The 8509-nt window shown below is 51.2% G+C and overlaps 1 non-coding gene across 1 annotated transcript; it reads right to left on the bottom strand.

Annotated features, from left to right (window-relative positions):
* Positions 1-222: 222 nt before the first annotated feature.
* Positions 223-294, bottom strand: TRNAA-CGC. The gene has a single exon. It is a non-coding gene; the product is annotated as a tRNA-Ala (tRNA).
* Positions 295-8509: the final 8215 nt, after the last annotated feature.

Raw genomic sequence — 8509 nt, 5'->3', positions numbered from 1 at the left:
GCCACAGTCTTGCAATTGTTCTCTGAGAAACCGTCTTGGGTGGAAAAGCAACTAAATCATCCTTTGTTTTCCTGTGCATACTGGATTTCATGTTTTCATTTTGTGGCTGTGATTTTGCCATAGCAGAGACGTTTACCTTAACAGTTCAGTTTTTTTGTTGTTGTTGTTATTGTTGTTTTGTTTTTGGATGGGAGATGATTCAGTTTATTTATTTATTTTTAACAGAGGCACTGGGGATTGAACCCAGGACCTCGTGCATGCGAGGCATGCACTTTACCACTGAGCTATACCCTCCCCCCTTAACAGTTTAGTTTTACTCAACTCTTCACTGTGTGCCCAAAGAAACTGAAAATAGGGACTCAAACATGCTTGGACACCAATGGTCAGAGCACTGTCCACAGCAGCCAGAAGGTGGAAACTACCCAAGTGTCCCCCAGCAGATGAATGAACAAACTAAGTGAGGTCCCTCCATAAAGGGAATATTATTCAGCCATGAGAAGGAAGGAAATTCTGTTACCTGCTACAACATGGATGAACCTTGAGGACACTATGTTCAGTGAAATAAGCCAGACACAGAAGGACAAACACGAAATGACTCTACTTACATGAGGACCCAGAGTGGTCACATTCACACAGACAGAAAGTAGGGGCTGGGGGCTGGGGCGAGGGGCATTAGTGCTCATGGGACAGCACTTCAGTTTGGGAAGATGAACAAGTTCTGGGGTGGATGGTAGGGATGGTGGCACAGCAAGGTAAATGGACTTAATGCCAGTGAGCTGTACACTTGAAAAAACGGCTAAAACGGTAAACCTTGTGTCGTGGGTATTTTACCACAATAAAAAAATCATGAGTAAAATCAGGTTAGGTTAGCTCATTCTTTAGACTCTTGAATGGAAGCTATGTGGCAAGATACTGGAAGGTGGACGAGAAATGTTTTGCGGCCGTAGCAGCCTGCCACATCTGCATTAGCTTCTGTTTGTAACATTAAGATACGATGACTCCGTCACCTTTGAAATACACTGTGTGTGCCTTTCAATCGTTTGTTACTGAAAACATGTTTGCTTTCGAGTTAGACTGGGACGGCCGAGAGGACTGACGGAGTCCGCACTTGGAGGAGACTCGTGTGCTGGCTGACAACGTGTCTGCTCCACTGGGTAGGATGCCAGCTGAACCCGCTAACCGGAAACTCAGGCACGCCCCACGCCTTCCAGGACGGGCGGAGACGAGCAAGGCCCGCGAGCCTGAACGTGGGGAACCGGTGCAGAGGCGGAGGGACGTCCGCTCCGAGGCAGACGCCATCAGACGGCAGGCGGCCCGGGGCGGCCCCGCAGAGCCCGAGCCCCGCGCGGGGGAGCGGGCGGGAGGGCATCCCGGGCGGGGCCGGCGGCAGGCGCAGCCCCCTCGCAGGCCTGGCACCGCCTGCGCGCGGGCCCGGGACCGAAGGAGCGGAGCCGGCGCGTGCCCAGGGCGTCTCCCCGAGCGCGGGCCGCGGCGGAGGCCTGTGCGGAAGGCTCTGCGGCGGGCGCGCCCCGCGGCCTGCGCGCCTGTGAGCGCTCCGTGAGGCGGCAGGGGGCGGGCCTCTCCGACAGCCCGGGGCGTTGGGGGGGGGGGGGTCGCTCAAGGGCGCAGAGGGGCCTCGCCTGCCTGTGCCGGAAACCCAGGAGGACCTGGCTCTCACGTGAGACAGGCACCGCGTTTTATTCTAGCCCTGGACACATTTTAAGGGAAAAAACGGGGCTCAAAATATACCACACGTGGCCATGTTTTAAGTTCCTGCGCAAGCGAGGCAGGGGAGGGATGGAGGCTAAGTCAGAACAAGACAGGAAGCACAAAGTGCCCTGTGTGCCGGCTCTTAACGATCTTTTGAAAGTAACCTCTTCTGATGAAATGAGGTTGAAGATTCACAGCGGATAAACATAATGCCAGCTCTTCGACTGGACTCTAAACTGGGGGGAAAAAGAAACTCTGCAACTTACTCTCAAATGGGTCGGGAGACAGTTACACAGAGCGATTGAGCCGCGAGGGAGCTGTGCTGGTGACCTTTCTGTAAGTTTCATAATTTTCAAATAACTTTAAAAGCTCAAATGGTTGGGGCGGGTAGAGCTCAGTGGTAAAGCGCGTGCTTAGCATTGATGAGGTCCTGGGTTCAATTCCCGGTACCTCCATTAAAAAAAAAGTTCAAATGAATCCAACCAATCCTGGGACACACTCTCCCCACGGCCCCTCCAGCTGGTGGGAAATCTCCGGCGGCCTTGTGCGGACCCTGAGTGCTCTCTGAGCAGAGTCCAGGTATGACCAGTGAGGCAGGGGTGAGTGGAGCAGAAGCAGGCATTTCAGAAGCAGGTGAGTTACGACGAAACTTTCTTACAAGTGTCAGGGTGGCCCCGGGTGACGCAGGGGCACAGCGCAGGCTTGGAGGTGTCGTTGCATCTGTTCAGACCCTCTGGTTGGGAGGACCCTGTGGTCACCTCAGCCCCCTCCTCAGTCACTGGCCGTTTCCCCGTTAGGCGGGCGTCTGCAGAGCAGAGCACAGGTGCAGGAGTCCAGCCCCACCAGCACTGGACGTCCGTCTGGAAATCCCTGGAACTGACTAGAAACCGGTTCCAGCACTTGGGGTCCGAGTGCTGTAAATGCACTGCTGAGCTCCAGCTTGACTGCTCCCCAGGCCCACAGGCCTAGCCTTGCCAACACCTCACAGACGCAGCTGTGGGTCAGCAATGTATCACTGCCTGACAAATTGCCCCGGCACTTGGTGACTTAAAACAATAAACATCCAGCACCTCAGTGCCTGGAGGCGGGGAATTTGGGGCCGGTTAGCTGGGCGGCTGTCCCTCAAGGTCTCCCGCGGGCCTGTGCCCATGGAAGTCTCCACAGCCTACGTGCTGCCCTCTCCTGCCTGTCAGCTGGCGGGGGCTGGGGGGCCTGCCTCTGGGGCTCAATGGCGCTGGAGACGGACTGCTCCCGCAGGGTTAGCCAGTTCCCACAGACAGCAACACCCGTTCACCCGTGAGTGCACGTTACAATCGCAAATGAGCACTGCAGGGTCCACACCCCATCCTCCCCTTCTCCACCAGGCTCCGGGCAGGTCTCAACCAGGAGGGGCAGCCCCTGTGCCCCAGGGTCAGCGGAAATAATTCCCACGGGCCAGTCCTGAGCCTGCTGGCACTGCCTTGCTCGTTCCTTCCCGCAGAAGCCACAGTGAGTGCTCCTCCCCACCCCTGCCCCCTGAACCTCCTGACCCTCCTGCCCTGCTCTGGTGCCTCCCCTGTGGCCCCCCAGGGTGCGCCCACGCCCTGTCCCCTTGGGATCCGGGAGTGACAGTCTGGCTGTCTCCACCCCTGCCGACGCCCCGCTGCCCAAGGTGCTGGTGCAGACCTCAGCGAGGGCGCAGCTGGAGGCTCACCCTCATAGATCCTGATCCAGTTGCCGCTGACCGTGTGGCCGGGCTGCACGTTGAGGGCTCTGAACAAGGTGTCCGTGTTTCTGGATTTTCTTTTGAACCTTGGCTCTCAAACGCACTCTTTGTATCAGAAGAGATTTACTACCCTAAGTATATCCGTATCTCAATTTAATGAAAATGTTAAGGATACTTTGATGGTCTTGCGCCAGTGTAATTTTAAATAAAATGTCTTCATTCTTTGGCAGCGGACTGCTGCCCTGATGTGTAACTATCAGGAGGTACTTAAGTGAAGTGCTCTTTGCAATATTGTCTTTACAAAGTCGGCTAGTTTTACAGCATTTTTCCCCCCAGAGTAAACAAACAAACGAAAAAAACGTTTTATGGAAACCTTTGAGCCAAAGCCTCTTTATGTTGCTAGAAATTAAACCCTGGCAGACCATAGATTATAAAGTGATGTGTTTCAGGGGAAGCACCGGCTTTGGAGTTACACAGGGACTCTGGATTTGAATCCCAGCTGCTCCGTGCTGGCCAGCAGTCAAACTGCTAACTCTCTTCCTCCAGCCAGCCGTAAGGAGTTACATAATAAAAATCCCTGCAGTTTTCAGTGTGATGCCCAACGGAAAGCTACTATTCATAGTCCTTAATCATAAAGAGCTTGATGACAAAGAACAGAAAAGGTGCCCCTGATGAACATAAGCCGGCCCATGTGGAATCAGCATCTCTGGGCTTCCCTCCGCATGCACCTGCCTCCTGCTTCCCATCCAGCCATGAGACCAGCCGGCCCTGCCCCATGGCTCCCTCTGCCTCCCTTGTCTTCGTGACCTATGTCCCTGCCCCTCCAGGTCACCGCCCGGCCAGGACCCCTCTCTCTCCAGGAGGACGTGGTCCTACATAAAGTTACAAATGCACCTCTGAGGACACAGGCCTGGCGGGGCATCGGCATGTGCCCCTGGGCTTCAGAGCAGCATCCTGAGCCCTAGCTCACCAGGGTGGCTCTTCCCAGGGCTGGGCCGCTCCCAGCCTGCTAGGCAGCTACTTCCTGCCACTGTACAGCTGGCACTTTGCTGCCACAGGGGAAGAGGATGCTGGTCTGGGGCCACCTGCAATGCTGACGTGGCATGGCCCACCTGAGAATACCACATGTGCTCAGACTGTGCTGATCCTGCAGCAGGCAAGACCCTGGGCGAAGGACTGGCTTGGGAGGGCAACTGAGCCCCCTAGCCCGGGTTCTCGGGAGGAGGGCGGTCCGGCAGCCGCAGCAGCATGGCCTCAACTGCAGCTCAAGGCGTGGAATGTGCTGGGTGGGGAAGGACAGTGACCAGAGGAGGGCAGACAGAGGGAAGGGCTCCTGGTGCTCCCATGGCAACTCCCACAGAAGGCTCAGCTCGGGAATCTCAGCTGGAGCCAACGTGGGGTAGGAGGAAGCTTCCCTAAGCAAGGGGCCACAGGCAGAGGGCTGTCGTGGCTCGAAACGGCTCCCCGTGCAGCCAACGTGCAGCCGATGTCCCGGGCAGAGCTCACACTCAGTGGGCACCCAGCATGAGAGACATTCAGGGGCAAAGAGCTCAGGGGTTTGGGATATTTGGGCGAGGAGAGAAAGGCACTCAAGTCTGGCTATTGGGTCTGCCAGCACACAGATCTGTGAAGTTTGCAAGATGGAAGGCCACCGTGTCTGGAGCACCACTTTCTGAAAGGGAGAGTTTGCACAGGCCAAACTCCCCATCCCTCAGGTCAGTGTGTAATTACACTTCTGACAGGAACTGAGAGCATCTGGCAGGGATCCGGCCGCTGCGTTTTTAGGAACCTGCAGTCTTCTCTACCCTTCCTTAATTGACTTGGAACCCCTGCTGTGGTCTCCGGTCTGTTATCTCAATTTTTCACTCACCTCACAGTACTTGCTGGTTTCCCTTTGGACTTTTTCTTTGACCCATGGGCTACCTAGAAGTCATCTATTTCACTTCCACATTTGTGAGTTTCCCACATTTTCCCCATTCTGGACTTCTAATTTCATCCCATTGTGGTTGGAGAACCTGCTTTGTCGCCTGCTCTGGCACGTGCCCCTGGAGGAGCAGGGGTTCTGCTGCGGGTGCTGGGTGTGCGCCACCGTCTGTGAGGTCAAGTTGGCTGAGAGCGGCGTGGGGGGCTTCCTTCCTTGTTGACCTTCTGTCTGGATGGTCTATTTAGCATTCAAAGTGGGGAAGTGAAATCGACAGCTCTCACGGTCAAATTTTCTTCTTCTTTCATTTCTGTCTGTTTTTGCACGTTTTGATTCCTTTGGACTTTTTCACCTTTGCACTTTAATCTTGCAAGACGATTTAATTTTTGTACTTTAACCTCCCCTGGAACGTGATAATGGGAGAGGAGTGTATCTTCAAATTTACGGCATTTTATTGTTCCCATTTTATTAATGATTGTTATGGAATGTGTGCCCCACCCCTATTCATATGTTGAATCCTAAGCTGCAATGTGATGGTGTTAGGAGGCGGGCCCCTCGGGAGGTGATTAGATCACGAGGTGGAGCCTTCACGAGTGGGATTAGGGCCCTTATAAAAGGAGACTCCCTTCCAGAGAGCTCCTTCGTCCCTTCCCCCACGTGAGGACACAGGGAAGTCACCAGCTATGAACCAGGAGGCGGGTTCTCACCCGACCTCGAATCTTCCAGCCTTGATCTGGGGCCTTCAGCTTCTGGAACTGTGGGGAATGAATTTCTGTTGTAAATAAGCCACCCAGCCTGTGGCAGCCGGTCACAGCAGCCTGAACTGAGACAATGAAGTTGCTTTTTCTAGAAGAAAGTTATCATCAAAATCGTTCCACACACAGAAAGTGTATTAAGCATATATCAACATTTTAAAGCACAGTACCAAAGCAGACTCCCCTGGGAAGACCATGCGTGGGGAAACATTGTTGAACATTGAGAAACAACGTTGCCAGTAACCTCCACTCTCGCTCCAAGGTCTTCTCTGATCAGTAACAACCATCCCTATGTTGGAGACAAAATTTTCTGTGTATTCCTTTACAGTTTTACTCATTGGAATTTTCTTGGCATTTTATTGTTGGAGAATCTAAATGTGATCATTTAAGCTCATTGCATGAGCTCTGGTGAATGCACTGGTCAATGTGGCTGGGCATAATTTGGGATGGTAAATGGAAGGAGTAAATTTCCAGCCTGGGGTGTCCGGTGACCTTGGTGTTAATTTATTGAACGTTCTCTTTGGACTCACTCTAGAGGCACTGGAGCCAGCACTCCCAGGGGTCACCAGGATGGCCCCAAAGCAGAGGGGTGTATGCTCTGCGGACCCTGCCAGGGTGAGCCTGCTGCCTGCAACGCAGCTCCCTGCTTTGGGGAGTCTTTCCTGCAGGAAGAACTCGCTCTTGTGTGCGAGGAAGTTCTTGCAGCAAAATTTGTAGCAATGACAAAATGGTGTCAACTTAAGTGCCCGACACCAGGGCAATGGTGAGATAACAGGTTAGGCCTACTCCTCAGGAGGAATAGAGTCCTGCAGACACCTTGATGCTAGCCCAGTGAGGTTCTGACCTCCAGAACGGTGAGATAATACGTTTGCGTTGTTGAAGCCACTACGTTTGTGCTAATTTGTTATAGCAATGATAGGAAACTAAAAAATATCGACAGACATGTCCTTGGCCAATGTAGAAATTTTGAAAATTACCCGGTAGATGGAGTCAACATATCTTAATTACCAAGAAAGCTGATACTGGAGAACTAGGCTTGGTGGTCCAGTTAAATGGGTTTCCTTCTCCTCACTTGTGGCCCTGACCTTGGGGCAAAACCTGAGACCTCAGTGTGGACTTATTTACTGAGGAATATTACCAATATTTTACTGACTTTAAAAAACCTAATATTTTACTAATATAATCTATATAAAATAAAATACTTTATTAACATTTTACAAATATTTACTTACTGGACATTACCAATATTTTAAATCTTTGCTCATCTGACAGGTTAAAAAAACTGTGACGATTTATTTATAAAATCTGTAAAATTTCCACATTGATAAAATTTGGACATTTTTGATGAATCAAGGATTTCTTGACATAGAGTAGCTTATATATTAACTGGGAAACTGCACTAGTCAGTGGCTTTTAAAGTTTTTTGATCCTGACTGCTATGATCTAATTCACATGCATACACATTGTGTGTGTGTGTGTGTGTGTGTGTGTGTGTGTGTGTGTGTGAATGGCAGAATTGTTCAGAATGACATTGAAACCCATTAATGGGTTGTGAAATGTACTTAGTGATTTGCAACTAGTATTAAAAAAAAAAGACAACAGAGTAAAAAATAGTGCATCCCACACAGTAATGATAAAAGTTTTTAAGATTTTGGTTTCAGTCATATGTATATGAAATGTATGTATATGATAAATATTTATGTATATATGTATATGATACATAGTTCTCTGTGTATATATGTATATGTATATACCCTTACGTATGTGTCTGATATGTATTTGTGTATATATGTGCATGTGACATTTATGTATGTATATATACATATACATGATATAGACTTTTATGCAAATGTATGTGGTATGTATGTGTATGTGCATCTGATACAAGTTCTCTGTGTATATGTTATCTTTATATGTATGTCTGATATGTATTTGTGTCTGTTTATGTGCATGTGACACATTTATGTATGTGTATGTGTGTACATGATATGCACTTCTATGCATGTGTATGTACGTGCTGTGTATTTATCCGTGTGTGTGTATGATGCACATGCGTACTTGTGCACGGAGTTAGCACATGAGCTGGGTCTCAACGTTAAGTGTACGCACTCCCTAAGGGAGTCGAGTAATAAAAGCGATCTTTTTCCTCAGATCAATCAAGGGTGGTTTTTTATCGAGAGCTCCGATCCCGCTTCTGGGAAATGCGCACAAACAAAATCCGAGTCCGGCCTTCGGGGTCCTGGCGCCCATCAACCCCTAGGGGCACCCGTCCTCGGAGCGCGGCGGGCGCGGAGCTCGCCAGCATCCCTAGGGCCGCGCGCCCCCGGGAGAAGGCTGCCCCGTGCCCAGGCGCCCCGACTACTCGTGCCCGAACCCGACACGCCCCCGCGGCACCTGCGCCGCACCTAGGCCACCCCG

Source organism: Camelus ferus, chromosome 7 (genome assembly GCF_009834535.1).
Source record: "Camelus ferus isolate YT-003-E chromosome 7, BCGSAC_Cfer_1.0, whole genome shotgun sequence".
Lineage (NCBI taxonomy): Eukaryota > Metazoa > Chordata > Mammalia > Artiodactyla > Camelidae > Camelus > Camelus ferus.
The sequence above is the reverse complement of the archived record's forward strand: the minus strand, read 5'-3'. Positions and strand labels throughout refer to the sequence as shown.